This window comes from Chelonoidis abingdonii, chromosome 2, assembly GCF_003597395.2.
Source record: "Chelonoidis abingdonii isolate Lonesome George chromosome 2, CheloAbing_2.0, whole genome shotgun sequence".
NCBI classification, from domain to species: Eukaryota; Metazoa; Chordata; order Testudines; family Testudinidae; genus Chelonoidis; species Chelonoidis abingdonii.
Genome location: NC_133770.1, coordinates 255,340,833 through 255,362,058, shown reverse-complemented (window position 1 = coordinate 255,362,058; position 21,226 = coordinate 255,340,833). Strand labels below are relative to the sequence as shown.

Below are 21,226 nucleotides of genomic sequence, written 5' to 3'. Positions count from 1 at the left end.
CACAGAATACCAAGTGAACGTGCTCACATTATATTTATTTTTTATTACAAGTGTTTGCACTATAAAAAAAACCAAAAGAAATACTATACGTATGTATTATTTTTCCTCCCAACTGATGGCTGAGTGAAATACTTTATTGGCTTAGAGCCTGCGGCTGCAAAGCATTAATCACAGATTTGACTCTATTCATACAAGAAGTCCCAGTAGGCTCACTGGATTCCCCATGAAATTCTGTCTATTTTAAGTACCAATATGGCCCCTATTACCATAATACATGAGTACTCCATGATTTTTTAATATATTTATCCTCTCAATGCCCCTGTGAGGTAGGAAAGTGCTCTATTCTTATTTTTCCGATGGGAACAGAGACTAAGCAACTTGCCTAAAGTCACAGCACAGACACATCTGGGGTTACAGGTCAGACAGTGCCACAAGCCCTTACTGATCTGGGTTGAACCCCGAAGTGTCACACATGCATTATTACCATGAAAGCAGTTGCTAGCATTATTTATTCTTATTGAAGTTATCATCACTAGAATACTGCAAACTTTTGGCCTAATCCAATGCCTATGGAAGGCATATGGATGTTTTGGATCAGGCCCTTAGTCACAAGAAATAGTTGTCCAAATTATGCTTCATGTACTCTGTGAAAAGTAATCCATGATACATTTGCTAATTTGAATTTTGCTAGATTCACACAAAAATGTTCACACAAAAATATTAAGTTGTTTCCCAGCTCTTAAAGATTTAATAGTGGAGTGCTGCAGTGAGGTCTCATCTTATTAAGATTTTATTATTTTATCAAAATAGAGCACAATATATTTTCAATATTATTGTAGGTGCTACTGGCAGTGATGCTCATAGTTAAGGTTAGCTAATACTTTCCATATAAGATTCAATTTTCAATTTCTTATAACTTTATCAAAATTAAATTCTTTAGGCTGAATTTTTTTATGCCAGGTCTCTGCATCAGGCTGCATTTGGGGGTATGCTTCAGCTAACATGCTTCATTACTCCAGTGAATGAGGTAGGCAAAATATGTTTGCTCATTTTACAAAGTTTTGAATCTTAGATCCTCTTTTATTAAAAAGCTCCAGCACTTCCAAGCTCTGGAGCAGTTAATTGATATTTAGCAGGGGAGTCACCCTGGTGTCCTGTATGTGCCTTGTGCTATCCCCAGGAAAATTCACCCACATTTGGCTGAGTTGTAAGACTCTGAAAATCACAGTTCACACATGGTCAGTCAAGGTTTGTTAGAGGTTGGCAGCATTATTCTCCAAAGATTCCATCTGCTCTAACTCTACTTCATCCCCTCCCAGCTTCTATGTGCTGACTGGACTCTTCATATATGATTCCCACAGACTGACTGAGCATGCTCCATCCCAGGAGCTAAGGGGGACCTCTACATCTACATAGGAAAAGAGGGGGGAAGGTATAGGCTGGGATTGATAGGAGCAAGCTGTGGGGGATGGGAGCAATAGAAGACAAGTACAGGCTGAGGAGGGATACTCTGTCCCAGTTACTTCTGACCCCTCAGCCGGCCGGTGAGGTGTGTCGGGAGTGCTGGTATGTGGAGATCACAGTGAAAAATAGAGAGGGAAGTATCTCTGAGGTTTTGGAGAGATTCTTCAGCCAAGCATAACATTGCACAAAAGGCACTGGATGATCATAGCTAAACAATGTCTAGACTATGTGGAGTTGTCCATGCAAAATGGATAATAAGGAAACTAATTGGAACCAAAATACATAAAACTGCCAAAGTGAGAGTGACAAGGCTTGTGCTGGATCCTTATTTACTAAACTTCTTTAATAAGCGAAAAATTGATTTCACTCATGATCCATTGCAGCAATGTGCCGTCGGAGACATTGTTCTTCTAAAAGCTTTGCCTGAGCGGAGGACCAAAAATGTGAAACATGAACTGGCTGAGATTGTTTTCAAGGTTGGAAATGTCATAGAGCCAGTGACTGGAAAGGCCTGCGCAGGAACCAGGTTCCTGGATAGTCTAACAGACTCAGAAAGTCTACCTGAGGCAGACACCACCTACCTAAGTGAAAAGCTCCAAGAACTAAATGTTTCCTCAACAAAGAAATAAAAGATGGGAAGAGGCCAGTGAACAGAGGGCTTTACCTCTCATCTTTACATGAGGGATTGGTTGTGCCCATTGTCTTAGGATGTAAAATCTTTCTATTGTTAGTAACAATAACTAATAAACTGAATTACTTCCAACACCAAAATGACAGAGATATTTTAAAATTGGGGAATTTATCAATTAGAAATAATGTGGAAAAAACTTAAATAACAGTTAAGCTGTGTTCTCAATGTTTTATTTTCTTAACACACAGTTTTGCCCTATCTTTAACAAGAATGTTAAAATTATTTCTGACTCCTCCTGGTCTCTTCGAGTACAACCCGTTAGATCTCAGACTTCAAACCATCACCTCTCTCTGGGGGTGTCAGGATCTCAGACTACTCTCTGGGCTGCAGTCCTCTGTGATCAACCATGGTCACCTCAACAGGCCTGACTTATCTTCAGTTCCTGCAGTTTTGTTTCCAGGAGGAGCAATGACTGTGGTAACTAGTGACCAAGCAGACATCTTCAAGTAAAGCGTTATTTATTTAGAACAAAAGCATTTCAGAGAAAAACAGATCTTAAACAATAAAGCACATTATTTGCATATCTAGCATGCCAGTTATCTAAGCCTCTTCCACATGAGGATCCTGGTAATTGTAACTTTCTATGGGTGCTTCCATATCTATATGTCTGAGTGTGATACCAGTCAGCTCTGTGTTCTTGGGGAACCAGGGTGCAGTATCCAGGCTGTCTGACTCATGAAAGACACCCCCCCCACACACCAGCCTCTGCTTAAACCAAAACCCATCAAAGAAAAGACTTGCAGAGAGCAATGAAGGGTGTTGGGAGACACACCTAGACCCATCCCGACAAGGGTGACAAGATTAGGACATCTCATTAGCATACAAAATGGAGAGCAGAGACAACTCCCCTAGCCTCACCTGCATGAGAGATGGGACAAGGAGACATCTCAATTTGCATACAGAATGGAGAACAGAGAACCGCAGTGAACTCTGGGACCAGAAAAAGCAGGGAAGTGCTGCATCATGGGAATCTCTGCTCCAGATGCTAATGAACCTATGCCTGCACACACCCAGCTCAGCAGTTATGAGACTAATTCTAGTAATGAATCCTTGACTGATATCCAAAATACTGAGGCAGCCCTGCCTAGTTGCATTGTGAGCTCCCTGGAACAAAACACCACGCATAACCAAGAGTGATCAGCTCCTATTGTCTAGCCTAAAGAAAACCCTTGAGTCATCTGCTTACCTATAAATAAATCTAGTGTTCTCCCTTGAACCGTTGTATTTTATCTACAAAAATCCATATTTACCCTCCAGTCAGTGTTCTGATGCTTAGATTCAGCTATGCATCAGTTCCACTGGGACTCCATCTTCTCCTAGCTGATCGTGCTGGGGGTCTGTCTCCACACTCAGGACCCTCAGCTACCACCATCACCCAGGGACCCTCATGGATGGGTGAGATCCTCCTCTGTCTCTCTCTCTCTGTTTTCCTTTCTACTTTAGGTATTAACCTTTAATAATGTATGTTATGTTGGTTTAGCCCTCCTTGTGTAGTTATCACTATTAAAGAAATAACTTTTATGGTTAACTTGGTTGCTTCTTTCAGAGTAGCAGCCATGTTAGTCTGTATCTACAAAAAAAAAAACAGGAGTACTTGTGGCACTTCTGGCACCTTAGAGACTAACAAATTTATTTCTGCATAAGCATAAGCTTTATGTAGCTCACAAAAGCTTATGCTGAAATAAATTTGTTAGTCTCTAAGGTGCCACAAGAACTCCTGTTCTTTTTGGTTGCTTCTCTCTCTCTTGCTGAACTTTACTCTTTTGCATTTTTAGCTTTCCCCATTCACTCTACAGCAACGCTTTTACTTAAGCTAAAGATCCCTGCAGTGCCCAAAATACTGTGGGATTCGCTCATCAAGTAGGTTACTGCCAGTGCAACTGTGATGAGAGAGTGGGGATAGGGACGTGCTGAATCTGGGATGCATAAAGGATAACAGCTTGAAAGTGCTGCTTGACCCAGTCCATGGAGCCCAGGGGCATATAAGGAGAGGTAGCTTGAAAGTGCTGCTTCATCCAGCCCAGTGAGTCCAGAGACATATAAAGGGTCAACTTGACTGTGCTGAGTGACCCGGTTTGCTCAGATTTGCTCTGTTAATGTATGTGTGGGTGTGGGTGTGTTCATCTGGTTCTGGGGCTGGAAAACCCACCCCTAGGGAACCTAGGTCCTTCAGGATAGCTCCATTGGGAGGGGACTTGCAGAAGGGAGAAGTAGCGCTCTATATGAAAACACAAGTGACACAAGCAGTACATTGATAGAATTACAGAATCCCCTCCCCCAGAAGAATAACCCGAATAAATGAGCATACCCCAAAGTAATGGGCAAATCTGGTAACAAATTGGTGGGGAGCAGTGGAGCTGCAGGTTTTTGCCTGGAGCTGGAGCGGAGCCGGAGCATTGGCCACTGTCGGAAGATAGGATACTGGGCTAGATGGACCTTTGGTCTGACCCAGTATGGCCATTCTTATGTTTTCTCATCCTCAGGCCCTTGCAGTAAGTTTATCTCTGTTTCCTCTCTAGCTATTTTACAATAGTATTTGTATCTTTTGCTGAGGTCTGGATCCCCTATGCAGCATTTGAGAGACATAAAGATCAAAAGTTATTTGGTAACATGAAAGGATGAATACATAATTAAGTACCAGTAAGGTGGTGGCTAGCACTGCCTGTCCACACACTCAGTTATTGAATATAGCTTTCCTTGTTCAGACTGAAGTGTTAGTTTCTTTCAGTTACCCGCCTTCTCCTTTTCAGGGAATCTCTTCCTTCGTTGAACTGTTGGTTTAATCAGAGTATGGCTCCCCATATAAACATTTCCCTTTCTATATATTTGTATTCAATTTAATATGATTTTTATCTTGAATGACATTCTTTCCCAGGAGGAAAGAGAAGCCATTAATTAATATTACAAAGAATAAAGAAAAATACGTGCCAAAATATACAGAAGGGCAGGGGCAGAAAAAAAAGACTAAGATGAGAAGAAAGAGCAAATACTAAAGAGGCACAATAGTCCAAATTCTGCCATGTTGTAACTTTCTTGGTATAAGCTATGTTACACCAGGGATGTATTTCATCCAGTAAATCTCTTTTCATTTAATATAAAGATTAAAGTCTAATATGATAAATACTAAATGGTATTATACATCTATTCCCATGCAAACAACTTTGTTGACTCAGAATTACACTTGCACAAATACATTTCCTCAGAACAATGCAAACTCTACAAAATCATGTTAACAAGGCAACAGTCATGCCCAACTCTCTAATCATTAGCCCACGGCCACTGTAATATTCCATCATACCAGCGCATGAATGCTCTCACCAACACATTCAATTCCAGTTCAATACTACTGTCATCTTTAATACACACAACAGAGAACTGAAAATCCTGCTGCTGTGCACAACCTGGCATTCTAGGGTTACATTTAATACCAATTATGATCCCAATTCATCAACATACTTAAGCACATGCTTAATTTTAAGCAGATGAGTAGTCCCATTAACATTAGTTAATGCAAACATCATCAGCTCCTGCTAGTCACTTCTCCAGCTGCCATCGTGCCATGGTCGGGGAACTTAGGCAGGACAATGACTGCAGGAGCAGCACAAAGAGAGCCCCTTTGTGGGTCAGAAGTCCCCTTCTCTCTGGGTCTTGGGGATTTGCAAAGCTGTAAGGCTGCACTTCTCGCTTCCTTTGGTGGCCTCCTAAGGCCTTTCTCCTTTAAGGGAAGATATGACAGACACTTCATAAGGTGACTTTCATGGAGTTTCTTGGGCCTATGTTTATCCTTTCAGAAGCATTTCCATGTGAAGATACAATTTGACCTTATAAATATTTATTATCAGGGCTGTCTGATTTTTTTTTAGAGCTCAGAGGGGTTGGTGGGGATATCAACAAAGCAAATGTCCCTATTAAGTTTTGATTCAGTGAGCTGTGAAATATTAACAGTTGGAGGTTAGAGCTAATGTGTGCAACATTTTTATGATTTATCTGGAATGGTCAAATCCAGCATCCTATGTGAAGGCACAGCTGGGAGAAAAAGAGAGGAATCCAATGAGTTTCTCTGTGTAGCAGAAGTAAATAAATGTTACACTCTGTTTTGCTGAGGTAAAACTCTATTTTCTTCCAAGATTCTCTTCCCTATCACACTTAAAGTTTAAATACAACCAGTATTCCTGCCAAGTGACATACAGCTGACAGAGAAACAAAAAGAAACCTTTTAAAACTGATTTTACAGTTAAAATGGCATTCTACTGCCACAGAGTTATGGTTTCAGATATTTTAAAGAGCCTGTCCTCTGAGTTACAGACTAAAGCTGTGCAGGCACACCCCTCTGTCAGTCTGGGGCCCTCTTAAAGTTGGAGGGACACCATGCAGTCTCAGGAGTCCACCCATGGAGGGACAGTTACAGGATCAGGACGTAAAAAGGTAAAAGCCATTCCCACAATGCAAAAAAAGAAAAGAATCTACCAAATGTAGCATGTCATTTCATGCAGTAAGCAACATACTAAACATTTGTTTTTCATTGCTATTTTCTCAGGCTAGACAGCAATCAAGAAATATTTTTCCACCATTGTTTTAAGGCTACTATGAAGTTGACTCATTTTGTTCCAGGTGGCCTCCTGAGTGTCAGTTAAGGGACACAGCAGTACCTGCTGACTTCTTTACGTCCAGTATTAATGACTAGAGAATTGATGAGTGGAGGCTGCCAGACTCATACATCTGGGTTGGATAATCACTACAGTATCAGCCCCACACTTCTGGTAACATAGGTTTGGGTGTAGTTGTGAATGTGTCAGTGAGAATGCAGGAGCTTATAAAAACATCTTAATTTTTATTAGCTAGAGATAGATCAACACAATGCAAGCAAGCGAAAAGAACCGGTGTCCCTTGTGAGCAAAACCTCAGTTTCTCTTGCTAAGGCTCTAATCTTGCAAAGATACAAGAAAGTACACAGTAGCCCTGTTTGACTTTAATGAGGCTACACACACGTGTTAAAATTCAGGGCCTAAGGCTATCCCTTGCACTAACCCAGAGTGAAGATGTTACTAAGGCCTGGGCTACAGTTAAAAGTTGTACCCGCATAACTATTTCAGTTAGGGATGGGATTTTTTTTCTAGAATATTTATACCAGTAAAGCTGTGGTGTGAACACTGTTACAAAAGTGGCTTATTCCAAACTAGTTATTTCCCTTCCTGTATGGGAACATCTATACTAGTACAAGCATTTTTGTACTGATACAACTTGTACTGCTTTGACTATACCAATGTAGTTAAAGTGATACAACTGTTATGCGCAGACAAACCCTTACTGATTGGTCACAATTCCCTCATTTCTGGGCTTGCATCTTTTATCTCAAAGCCTTTCCCATTATGTATCCCCTCTGGCAGTAGGTCCTTTATGGTTTAGAAAAACAGCCAGCTGTTGCTGAAGGAGGCCATTTTGTGAGATGGCAGTTGTAACCACAACTGACTTCCACAGGTTACAACTCCCTTTTGTTGCCACCACTAAGGGTTTTTCCTATCTAAGCTGAACATATGTGACAGCATTATTGTCAACTTGGTTCACGAGGAAGCAGGGCAGAAAGAAAAATGGAGCTGCAACTCATTACCTTGCTGGAAGCTCCCCTCCTCAGCATCCCTGTCAGAATGAGCAGGAGAAAGTAACAGCATGACCCTAACAAAGTGTCTTCATTTAGTGTGATTAAAGCAAGCTAGTGAATCCTACACGTAAGACTTTGAAATGACGTCGGATGCCACCCAGGTCTTATTCATTCCAAGGAAAGCCTTGCAGCCTCTTCATCTGATCCTCCTCCTTCTTGATTGGGTGGCACATCCTCATACGTTTGTTCTGAATACACAGTAATTTTCTTTGTTAAAACATGAACCTTAGGTGACCAGTTCATCTCCTATTTAAAATATATTTTCCCTCTCTCTATTAAGGAATATTTTACCCTAACATTTTTGCCTTCTGGCTTTTCCAGTTTAAAACCTAGAGAAGTTGCCAACATTATTTTACATCAGATACTAATAAAAAAATCTGTGTTTTGTGCAGCTCTTTTTATGCTAATCCCTCACTCCTGTGTAATGATCTATAAACCCAATGCATATATATATATATATATAAACTTAGAAGTAGTTGCCGCTTGTCTTCACATAACTATTTTCCTCCTGGGATATCGTTCTGGTGCCTGAAGTGTCACTGCTTAACACACTGAAAGCTTTGTAAGCCATTTCTCTTATTCTACAGAGGTTTTCTAGTTTCTGACTGTAGAGTAAAAGTTACAGTCGCTCTTCACATATAGGAAAATCTAAAAGTTATTCTTGAGATGGATCTGAGATGAAATGACCTGCTTTGTATCAATTCCATCATTCAGAAACCAAATCTTCATCTGAAGTTTTTTCTCAGTTTTTGTTGAGGTTCTTTCTTTGTGTCTCCCACTTGCAGCAAACTGAGTCAGTTAATTATCTCTGCCTACCTGAAAAAAAGGCAGCTGCCAAAAAAGCTGATAGAATATAATGTTCTTCTTGGGTGTTAACCCTTCGAGGTGTTTCTGCCAATTGGGTATTAGTTAAAAGTACTGAGTAGAGTCCCAGTGTAATAGACTTTCACATCATTTATGGCAACCTTTATAAATATTTTAAATCATTCTGTGAAAAGGTTGTTAGATGCAGCTATGTTCTTTAATAGTCTATATAATAAACTTGCTTATTTGACCTAGATTGTAAATTCCCTAGGGATGCAGTTGTCTGTAGAGGCGGAAGATGCCATGTGTACCTCCAGTGTTATATAAATATGGATCCAATTCTTGCTATTGGATCCATGCAGTCAGGCGCTTACTCCTGCACAGAGATTAATTGAAGTCAGTGGGACTCCATGCATGCATGTCTGCCCATTTATATCCTGTAACAGAAGTGTAAGTAATAGCACTTAATAGATGACACTGTGAGAAGCTGTTACAAAGCATTCTGTGAGGACAATATCACACGGGAGCAATGAGTCTGCATGCAATGTAACAAATTTGATCAGTTAACATATGGACTGGTTAGAGACCAAATAATTTGTAGAATAGTTAATAAAAGGGTCAACGTGAAATGCTATCATTTGTCTTGTGTTTTATCATTTATCTTCTTAAATTATTGTTTCAACCAATTTACCTTTTAAAGATGGGTACAACATTTGCTATCCCCCAGAAACGTAGCTGGCTTTAATGAAAAAATGCTTTTTTAATTTGTCAGTAGCTCAGTCACTTCATTCTTAAATTCCTTCAGAACACTCTAGTGTGCACCACCCACCCAGTTTTGTTGACTTGCTGCTGTTTAACTTATTAATATATTCCAGCACCTCTTCTTTTGACCTATGAATCTCTCTGACAGTGCTCACCTGAAAAGAGTACAGCCTCTGGAGTAAAGACTCATACAAAGATATTATTTACCTTCTGTGCAATGTTCATTAGCCTTCTTGATTGTTCTTGTTTATTCCCTGGTAGTGTCTAGCAGACCCACCAAACACCGTCAAAAGCAAAAGATCAATAAAGCTTTAGTTTCTCTACTTCCAATAAAGAAAATCCAGTAGCATCTACTCTTCCTCTGAATGTGGAGACCAGGCAATGTACTCTCTCTGTTCTACCCTAATGTACATATCAGTATTTCACACAGAATACTTTCCATATATAACTGTACACATCTCCACTGGTCCCAACCCACACAGATACTAAGAATTTCGCTCCACAGGAATGTAAATAAAATCCTTGGTGTTTGTGATGAGGATAGTAACTGGAATATAAAACTAAGCCATATAGTTTGCAGTAAGGCTAAGTTTGCTCTCTGTTGCTTGAACACAAAAATAGCCTAGAAGCAGTGGAGTATGGGGGCGATTTTTGAGTGATATGTAACCAATGAGTCATTTTTTTACAATACACATCCTTCAGATTGTTACATAAGGTACAACTCTTACATTTCATGCCATTCTCTTAGTAGTTGTTGTTTTAAATAATGAAAAGCTGATATGTCATATCAATCCTTTAATCTTTTTTTGGAAATTAGTGTCAAATGATTATATTTTCCACATCTTAAAAAAGGTCCCAATTATAGTAGCCATTTGTCTCCTGGTATTTGACCTTGATTTAGTATTTACTTTTTTGATGACTGCAAGCAAAACTTTGGGCAATATTCTCCTCTTTGGTACACCAGTGTGAACCTGGACTAACTGAGAGCAGATCTTTACCACATTTTTTACAAAGGTGTGAAGTTGCCTTATGCCAAATCCTCACTCAGTCTTGCCTTTGAAGAAATGAGAGTTTTGGCTGTGAGTAAAAACAGAAGGCCAAATTCTGCTTTCAGTCATGCTTGTGTAAATATAGAAGTACCCCGTTTGCTTTACAATTAAGTGACTGAGAACAGAAGTTAGTTCTGAGTATGGCCTTCCAGATTTGGTCAGTAGTAAATCCCTGTTGCGGTAAGATACCTTTGAATACTTACCATAAGAATACATATTTTCATCTTTCTTAATCTACCTCAGCAGAAATCCCATTAAATAGTTAAAAGGCTAATAAGACCTTCTGAAACCATATTGACTATCTCTGACCAATCTTTGCTTTTCCATCTTACTTAGAATCATAGAAGATTAGTGTTGGAAGAGACCTCAAAAGGTCATCTAGTCCAACCCTCTGCTCAAAGCAGGACCAACTCTAACTAAATCATCCCAGCCAGGGCTTTGTCAAGCCTGACCTTAAAAACCTCCAAGGAAGGAGATTCCACCACCTCCCTGGGTAACCCATTCCTGTGCTTCACCACTCTCCTAGTGAAATAGTTTTTCCTAATATCCAATCTAGACCTCCTCCACTGCAACTTGAGACCATTGCTCCTTGTTCTGTCATCTACCACCACTGAGAACAGCCTAGCTCCATCCTCTTTGGAACCCCCCTTCAGGTAATTGAAGGGTGCTATCAAATTCCCCCTGTGACATTCTATACCAGGGGTCGACAACCTATGGCACACGTGCCAAAGATGGCATGCGAGCCAATTTTTAATGGCACGCGGCTGCCTGCTGTGACTCCGCATGCCATTAAAAATCCTGCCGACGCGGCAAGCTGCAGGGTCCGCAGTCCCGGGCTGGAGCACTGGCTGAGTGCAGCAAGCTACTGGCCCCTCCCCCGTCTTCCCCCAAAGCCCTGCCACCGCGCACACAGCGCTCTGGGGGCTGAGGCTGCGTGCTCCCATGGGGCAACCTTTGGCTCCATGGAGAGGTGAAGATGCTCCCCACTCATCCGGAGCCCTGCTGTTGCACGCACATCGCTCTGAGGGGCGGGGTGGGGCTGGGCTGCACATGTGGCGGTGGCAGGGCTCCAGATGAGCTGGGAGCCTCATGGTAAGGGGGACGGGGCGGGTTGGGTAAGGGGTGGGGGCAGTCAAGGGACAGGGAGCAGGGTGGGTTGGATGGGAGGGTTATAAGTGGGGGAGGTTGGATGGGGCATAGGAGTCCCGGGGTTTGTGAGGGGGCAGGAGGGGGTAGCCGCCCGAGGTGGGGTTTCAAAGGATCATCCTTGGGGCAGCTGGTCCGTCCCACTCCCTCAGCTACAGTTATGTGTCGCTCTCCAGCTCCACCTCAGACAGCATGAGTGTGGCAGTCACCCCGCCAGCTGCAGTGTAGACGTACCCAGAGCATGAGACAGTCCCTGTCCTGATGATCTGACCATCTAAATAGTCAAGAAAGGTCCAGGAGAGAGAGCAGGAAATGGCAGAGAGGCAGATCTGGGACCAGGACCCCAGTCACCCGACCCCCGGCCCAGCACCCGGAGCGNTGGGGGTCCTGTCAGGGGGTGGGGAGCGGTTAGATAGGCATGGGAGTCCAGGGGGTCTGTCTGGGTGTGGGGGTGTGGATAAGGGTTGGGACAGTCAGGGGACAGGTAGGGGGTAGGATCCTAGGGGGACAGTCAGGGGACAAGGGGATGGGAGGCTTAGATAGGGGGTGGGGTCCCAGGAGGGCGTAGTCGGGACAAGGAGTGGTGGGAGGTTAAGGGTTCTGGGGGGGCAGTCACCCAGCCCTCTGCCCGGAGCCCAGACCCCCACCTACACAGTCCTCTGCCCTGAGCCCTGCACCCCCACACCCCCCACGCCCCTGCTCTGAGCCCCGTACCACTTGGCCCTCTGTTGACTCCTTCACACACACCCCATGACCCCAGCCCTGACTCTGGCACCCCTACCCAGCCCCCCATCCTGACACCTGCACCCCCTCACATGCCCCCAGCCCTCTGCCCTGACTCTTGCACCCTCCACATCCCCAGCCCCTCCCCATCCCATGCACCCCGCACATCCCCACCCCCACCCTGAGCACCAAATGGGAATCACATTCCCACCTGCACCCCTCACACCAAATGAGAGCTGTCCAGGTAAGTGCCCCCACACCCAAACGTCCTGCCCCAACCCTAAGCCCCCTCCTTCATTCTAGCTCCCGGCCAGACCCTTCACCCCCAGCCCTGTGCTCAGTGCACTCCCACCCTCAGCTCAGTGCAGAAAGAGGAAGAGAATGGGCCAGAACCAGAGAGAAGGTAGGTACCCATTGTATGTGGGCAGGGCCGGGACCCCAGACCGGCAGCAGGCTGAGCGGATCCGGCAGCCAGGATCCTGGCTGGCAGGAGCTGGAGGATGGAACCCCTGAGTGGCAGTGGGCTGAGCTGCTCAGCCCACAGCCGGTCTGGGGTCCCTGCTGCTGGCCCCGAACAGCGCACTGCCGGTCTGGGGTTCTGGCTGTCAGACCCTTCCCAGCTGGGGTTCCAGCAGCAGGCCCCACTCAGCCCACTGCCGGCCTAGGTGAATAGAACCCCAGACCAGCAGTAGGCTGAGCGGGCTGGTGGCGTAAGGTCAACATTTTAATTTAATTTTAAATGAAGCTTCTTAAACATTTTGAAAACTTTGTTTATTTTACAATACAACACTAGTTTGTTATATTATATATAGACTTGTAGAGAGAGACCTTCTAAAAACATTAAAATGTATTACCGGCAAGCGAAATCTTAAATTAGAGTGAATAAATGAAGACTCAGCACACCACTTCTGAAAGGTTGCCGACTCCTGTTCTATACCTTGGGGGAGAGTCTGGAGCCAAAATGTTGAATGTTTTGTCTATAATCCTTAAAAGTAAATCTGTTTCATTCTAACTTGCTATACAGGAAACTGTACTTATAGGTACTTTGTTAAACCTTTAAATTACTACGAAATCTCCAATTTATTTATATTTGTTCATATGTAACGGTCTCATGAGAGCTCCTGTCTTGTGTCAGGGATTACATTTTGATTCTTCAAAACACAAAGGGTTATTTCAGTCAAAGCAGATTATATATGGAGCACTCTGATCTTTTGTTCTGAGTCACATATATCCCCTCTGGTCCCCTACATAGATCCTGCAAAGCTTTGAACCTCAGAATAAATGAAAACATACTGAAATTGGGGACTGGAATTTGAATACCACACAGAAGACTGGAATTTCAATTTTAGCCAAGAATTTATTTTGCATGATCTCATAGGCAGGTAAAGGGGGACAGCACAGTGTCTATGAGAGTTATGTACATTGTGACAAAAAAAATCAATCAGTGAGTAAAGCAGATTAATATGAACCCATTGGGAAACATCTTAAATATCTACTATAATTTGTTGATGCTTCTGATATGTCCATGTCATACACAATAAGCTGCTTCAGTCATCTCCAGTGCTGTGGCTGCTAGTGAAATTTGTGTACATCGCTGGGAGAAGGTAGCAAAGGCACCTTCTGAATCTTCACATACCAGGACAGGAATAAATCATGAATATTCGAGACTATTTTCTAAACTAAGATGTATGTTACTGAATATCCCAAACTCCTCTTACATGACTGCAAGGGCATGTGCCATAGAAATTACGTTTAATATTCAAGGAGATTATAATCTGGATCCATTGTATTTTCACTTGACCACAAATATTGAAAAAAATAATGGAAAGGAGCAAGGTACTTCAGGGTCGTCAGGAAAGCATGTATTTTCTTCCCTATACCTGCCTCAAAACTCTTCCTCTCTCCCCCCTCTTGTACTCCAATACACATTTTAAGATTGCAGGGAGGTGGAAATAATAGTTACATTAATTATGCTTTTCCTGAAGACGTTTGCATCATATATGTATAAATTTCTCTTTTTATCCTATTGCGTATTTTCATGATGCTTTACTCTGATTTTGCTCTTTGAACTATTACTGAAGGTCTGAAACATCTTTGCTAAACAGAATATATGTTTACAATAGAGAGAGACAGTACGGCATAGGTATCTTTTCGTTTTAGTCATATTGGTCTGTCTTGATTTTTATAGTGATAACCATCACTCTAGTATCTGTTTGTGGAGACAGACTCCTGGAAGCAACAGGTGAATTTTGTAGCATGGAAAAACAGACCAAGAATGAAGAAAAAATACTGTAGGATATTCCAGTGCATTATTTGAGAAATAGGATGAGCTCACATAATTACAGACTGTATCATAATGCATGCACATCAAGTGAAAGAGTAAAGTAGTGTATATTACCTCAACTGTGTCATTTCCTGACTTTTGAGTGCTTCACTTTACAATCGTAACACTTTTTAATGTACTTTTTTCCTGTATCGGATATGTAACTATCACAGTGAAATAAGAAAGAAAATGGCATACGCCAAAAAGGGGGCTAAAAATAGAACATTTTTGTTGCTTTCTTCTGATTTTTCATTTCATGTATCTAGTGTCAATGGAGTAAATCACTCCCTAATAAAGAAAAATAGTAATAAAGAAATTAGGAAAATATTCCAGAAAATAAAATAGATAAATGGGGTCAGGAGAGGTGAACTAGAATTAAATTCAACTGATATTGTGGACATGCTGGATTCTTACATGCCTGTTACAGCGGTGGGGTGATGCACTGAAATCTATGGAATAGCCTGATGCATTTCTATTTGTGGTGTCTGTTGAACTGTTCTAGAATGAACTGACAGAAAATGGAATCACATAATCCTCTCCTAAGAGAAGGAGTATTTTGTATTCCCTTTTACAAGTTCAAAGATATAGCCAGCCAGCAGGTTGCCCTAAGGAGATAGCCAATCATGGAGCAGCAGAGGAGTTTCACAGAGAAATAGAACAGATACATACACAAGACTCTAAATTTAACAAGCATCCCGCTGAGGAAAGATTGAGAGACTAACATGAGTCACCTTGAAAGAACTGTCATGAAGAAGAGGACAGGTGAACAGAGACTCCAGGCAAGAATTTGAAAATGTAGAAAATTGTTTCACTGTGGCATTTTGGAAGAGAGATGTCCTTGGACATGAACCTTCTAGAAACAACTCTTTGCTGATGGAAATAATATTTTATGGATCTATCACATTCTGACTACTTCTCATTTTTGCCCTATACTCTCCACTATCTTGTATTACTTAACTCTGCCAAGCATTTTAGGTTGCTGACCATGTGAAAGAACCTCAACTATAATAGAGTTGTATTTGCATTTACCATGATGTTGGAACACCTAATCCTCAGCGAACCTGAGCTTCACAACAGCGGTACTTTTGTTTCAGGTTTGGCTGAAGGAAATCTCCTCTGTTGACTGAGTGACTAGGTGTTATTACTATTAGAACTAGAGGCTCTATGTCAGGCTAATAATGCTGTCTTTCCCCAAGTGGGACACCTGATCTTGAAAGAGAAGTTACTGCTGTAACTTTGATCTATTTTATTAACATTCAGGATGCTGCATATATGTACACATACTCATATTATAAGCAGGACTGGTAGCACCACATAGCAGTAACATTGCCTGACACTTCCCATTCAGACCCTATTTTCAGTTGTCTATATCTTTGCCACAATGTAACAAGTTGAGCGGAAATTTTCCAAGCAGGAGTCTGTCCTAAGGATAAATGTTTCTGGAAATTTTCAGCCAAAGCAATTCAACCATTTCCAAGAATGAAACTAGGAAAAAATAGGTTGCTTTGAATAAAATCATTTTCAGCACTGCAGATAAACTGGCCCTCTCCTCTTAGATTTTTATACATATATTGGGCTTTTAAAAGCTTTTGTGCCAAGCTCAGCTGGATCCCTCAGTGAAGAAAGCAGTGAGAATAAGTCTGCCTCTGTGTTCAAAAGCAAGGGCGCATCTTCCCCTACCTACTCTCCCTTTCCACACAGTGATGCCAGGGGGATTTCACTAGCCTTAAAGACATCAAAGAGCATTTGTACAGTCAATGAAATAAGAGAGATTTTATTTTCCCTTCTAATGAGTAAAGTGAAGTGGACAACAGGAGCCAAACTCAGGAATCTGACCTTCACAAACCTCCAAAATATTTGACTACGCCATTTATACAGTGAAATGCTAAGGGAAGTTTATCGTGATTTTTCATATAATCATAATTCCAATTAATATATCATATCTGTTATTTGCTCTCAGAACATTCCAAAAACTTCAGTTAATCCCCACAGGAGCCCTGGGGAATGGATAATTATTACTGATCCTATTTTACACACAGGTAAACTCAGCCAGAGAGTATCACAGCAAGCCAGTGCCAAGAAGTAGCACCCAGAAGTCCTGATTCTCAGGCCCTTGATAAATCATGTAGAAATTTAGGGCTAGTCCATCCCCCTCTCACATGGAAGCAGGACTGAGTATATCTAGACTATCCTTGACAGGTGATTGTCTAAGGGCTTGGCTACACTTGCAAGTTAGAGCGCATTAAAGCACCCCGGGCGCTGTAACTCCTGATGTGTCCATGCTGGCAAGGTATGTAGAGCGTCTGGACTCTGTAGCTGGAGTGCTCCTGGTAATCCACCTCCACAAGAAGCATAAAGTTTGCTGCGGCCCAGGTGAAATGCCCTAGCGTCAGTGTGGACAAAGTGTTGCATTACTGCTCTGTGACTGGCTTCTGGAAATGTCCCATAATCCTCTCAAGTCAAGTGGCCACTTTTATTGTTTTGAAAGCTCTGTTTCTGACAGCCAGCATGCTTATCTGCTCCGGGACAAAACAAACCATTAGTGTGGAATGCTGCTGTTGTGAGTGTGTGTGTGAGAGAGGGGGGTCTGCTGCTGTCTGAACTTACAAGACAGCATGCTGACAGGCTCTCAGCCCCCCAAACCATACTGTCTCTCCCTCCACATACATAGAACACACTCCCTGTCACACTCCACCCCCTCATTTGAAAAGCACTTTGCAGCCACTTGCACACTGGGATAGCTACCACAATGCACTGCTCTTTGTGGCATTGCAAGAGCTGCTAATGTGGCCATGCCAGTGCGCTTGCAGCTGAAAGTGTAAACACTCAACAGCGTTTTCCCTGCTGTGGTCTCCAAAGGCTGGTTTAACTCTCGGCGCTCTACATCTGCAAGTGTAGCCATGCCCTAAGCTATTAAAATCTTAAAATCTTCAAGTGACAGGAATTCCACAGCTTCCCTAGGTAACTTACTGCAGTACTTAAACATTAAAAAGTTTTTTCCTAATATCGAAACTAAATCTCATTTGCTCCAGATGAAGCCCATTATTTCTTATCCTACCTTCAGGGGACATGCAGAACAACTGAGAACCATCGCCTTTATAACAGTCCTTGACCTATCCAAAGACTATCAGGTCCCCCTTCAGTCGTCTTTTCTCAAGACAAAATATGCCCAGTTTTTTAACCTTTCCTCATAGGTCAGGTTTTCTAAACCTTTTATCATTATTGTTGATCTCCTCTGGAGGCTCTCCAATTTGTCCACATCTTTCCTGAAGTGTGGTGCCCAAAACTGGACACATTTCTCCAGCGGAGGCCTCACCAGTGCCAAGTGGAACAATTACCTCCTGTGTCTTATATAGGACACTCCTGTTAATACAAACCAGAATATTTGCTCTTTTTGCAACTGCATCACATTGTTAACTTCTCTCCAATTTCTTGGACAAGCTGTACTGCAGCAGCATTTTACAGGTTGGCTGATAGAGAATTCTCTTCAGAGCATTATAACATTTCCCCAAAACACTGCCATAGTTATGACTCAAAGCTTTCCTTCCCTAGAGAGTTCTGAGCGTCACCTCTTAAAAGGTCTCCTTTCAACTTGCTTGGCCTCTAAGGTGTATTTTGTCTAGTGCTTTGATACAAACTATTTCCAAGTACTTTGCAGAGTTAAATAATACAATTAAGGAATAAGAACTTATGCTGTTAAATGATCTTGTGAACCAGGTGCTGTGCGTGAAGGCTACAAATTGCTCACCATTCTCTTCAACACTGATTCCAGTTGCAAAGTTTCAAAGATAATCAATATGAGACTCAGCAAGTTGGGGTGGCGGTGGGAGTGGGAAACCAAGTTAGGAATGAATGAACTCAAGGGGATTTTGGTTCTGGTTTCAAGCTATAAAGGTTGATGCCTCCTGAACACAATGTGATGTGGGGATTGTTGTGTTCACAGCATACACACACAGAAATTAGATAACAAGCATCAATTGCTCTTGCTGGAAGCGTGCAGTGTAATACGACTTTATTTCTCAAAATTCAGAATAACACACAAGAACCCAAAGAGAGAGAGAGAGAGAGAGAGAGAGAAAACAGGCTGCTCCCTAAGGCAGCAAGGCATAACTCATTCCACTTTGCTTTAAGCTGGCTCTTTCGAGACTGATTCTGATTGCATCTTTGACACAGAGCCCCTTAGCCTGCAGACAGGAGCAGGAATGCTCCTTCCCACCCCCTGCTCTTAAATGATAGCATGCAGTCCTCAATATACCACCAGAATGACAATAATAATGTAATGCCAGCAAGTCTTTACATTGTACCTTACAGGTTGTCATTAATTGTAGTTGGCCTTGGGCTCACCAGTCCTCTCCAGTCTATCCAAAATGCTGCTGCTTAAAAAAATCATTCTTCTGGCTATATGGTTTCCATCTTCAAATCTGGTGACTAGCTTCCTTGCCCCACTTTCTACATCAAGCTAACATTTCTCCTTGTTACCTGCAAAGTTTTGCCTTTCCTTGCAAGTCTGGTATCTTCTTTCTGCCTCACACTGCTCTAGTGAAGTCTCTTTACTAAATGACCCTGTGATAGGGTGTACCTGGCCCTTTGAGGCCCCCTGTTGGAGGCCCCACAGTCCTGTTATGCCTTGACCCAAGAAAGAGCAGTAGAACTGGGTCCTCTGGGCTTTCCTAGAAAGGCTGACCAGATGCTTCAAATTAGAGCCCAGCAAACTCAGATAAAAGGAGCTGCAGGAGGACCTGAGAAGGTTAGTTCCCGGCTGGGACCAGAGAAGCAATAAAGAGTGCTTCTTTCTGGTCATAGGTGCTTGAGGGAGAACTAGAAGATAGGTTCTGGTGGAATTTGCATTTAGCAAGGAGGATGAGGATCTGAGAACTTCAGCCTTGAGGTGAGGGTGAAGAGAGAGGAACTCTGTGGGGAAAGGCCCAGAGAACAGCAGCAGCGAATTGGAGGCAAAGTATGTGGTGGCTGTTTATAGGGTCCCTGGGTTGGGACCCGGAGTAGATGCAGGCTCAGATTCCCCCATCAGCCTTTAGCAGAGTGGCCTAAGCCCTAAGAAGGGGGCATGTCTCCTTTAGAAGCCCAAATGAAGGGGCTGGATTTAAAGAGCCCAGAGGTGGGGCTGAAGACCCAGGTGAGGGCAAATAGTTTGTTGGACTTTTCCTACCCCAGAAGGGATTCCCCTGTTGTTGATTGTGTGACTTGGCCAGAGGACTGAGCCGCTAAAAACCTGCCTAGTGAGGTCAGAAACTGACAGGGGGAACCAGAAGTGGGGGAAAGAGGGTTACTGCATCCCACCCAGCCAATGGGAGGCACTCGTGAGAGGTGAGTGCCCCATCACAGACCCTTTCATAGCTTTCTCTCTGTCTTGGTATTGTACCTAGCATAAAGAACAGAATGGCAGGCTGCACAACCCCCCACCAGCTAGTGTATCAAACAGCCTTTCTGTTCCCCTTCAAAACTATCCTCAAAACACACATCTTCTTCCATCAAGCTCTGCAAGATCCATCACTATCATCTTGAAGTAAAGCTGACACTGAAGTGATAATGTTTTTTATGTGGTTGAAATGTCTTATCCGTGGATTGTAAATGTCTGAGAGCAGAGACTATATTTCTTATGTGTCTACACAGCAGCAAGCACACTTTCAGCACTTGGTAATTGACCCCTTTGCTAGGAAAGGGTTGCTTTGTGGTTAAGAACATGAGATGACACTCAGGAGAACTTGATTCACTTCCTGGCTCTGCCAGAGGCTTCCTGCATGACCTAGGGAAGTCGCTTAATCTCTGTGCCTCAAATTCCTCATCTGTAGTATGGGATAGTAATTTCCTCCTATCTCATAGGGCTGTTGTGAGAGTAAATTCATGCATGTTTGTGAAGTGCTCAGGCACTAGGATGATGTAGGGGGGAGGGGAGGACTATTAAAGTACCTACATAGATATTTGAATGGTTCTGAGATTGAAACAGGTGGGTATTTTGCTTGCTCATACTATTATCCTCTTTTTAACACAGTCTTTCAAGGACTGTTATACAGTTTAATGTGATGAATATTCAAAATCAATCAGGAAAGCAGAGTTTCATTAAATTGTCTGACATGCTTATTGTAATTACACTTCACCAAGTACTCAGTCACATCTTCTGAGTTATTTCTCCAGTGAATAGTGTTAAGATAGCCAGCACTATTGCTGCTCCAACTTGACAACAAATGTTCATACCTTGGCATAAAACTTCCTTTGCAAAAAACAGCAGCTAAAATATAAAATCTTGACTAAGTACTGAACAGTTCTTTTGCTTTCCTATAAAATAAGAAACGGATGGCTATATACAATTAAAAAAAAAACCCTTGGACGCAGTCTTTTGATTATGTGATCAGTGCTCCATCCCTCCTTGCAAGAGAACTGGGTTCAATTCCTCGGCCCTCTCTTTCTTCCCACAAGATCTGCAAGGGACTGCAGAATTGGTTCTTCATATATGGCTCCCTCTGGGGAACTTTAGAACTGCACGGGTGGGATAATGAAAGCCCCGTGTAGGGCTCCCAGGCAGTGATGTGATTGGAGTGGATCCATTAGGACAGTTTTGTTCAGATTCAGCCACCAAGCTGGTGGGA

The 21,226-nt window shown here is 42.6% G+C and overlaps 1 pseudogene; it reads left to right on the top strand.

The window, feature by feature from the left end:
- Window positions 1-1,571: 1,571 nt before the first annotated feature.
- LOC116833643 (small ribosomal subunit protein uS17m pseudogene) lies at window positions 1,572-2,093 on the top strand (annotated as a pseudogene).
- The last annotated feature ends 19,133 nt before the right edge of the window (window positions 2,094-21,226 follow it).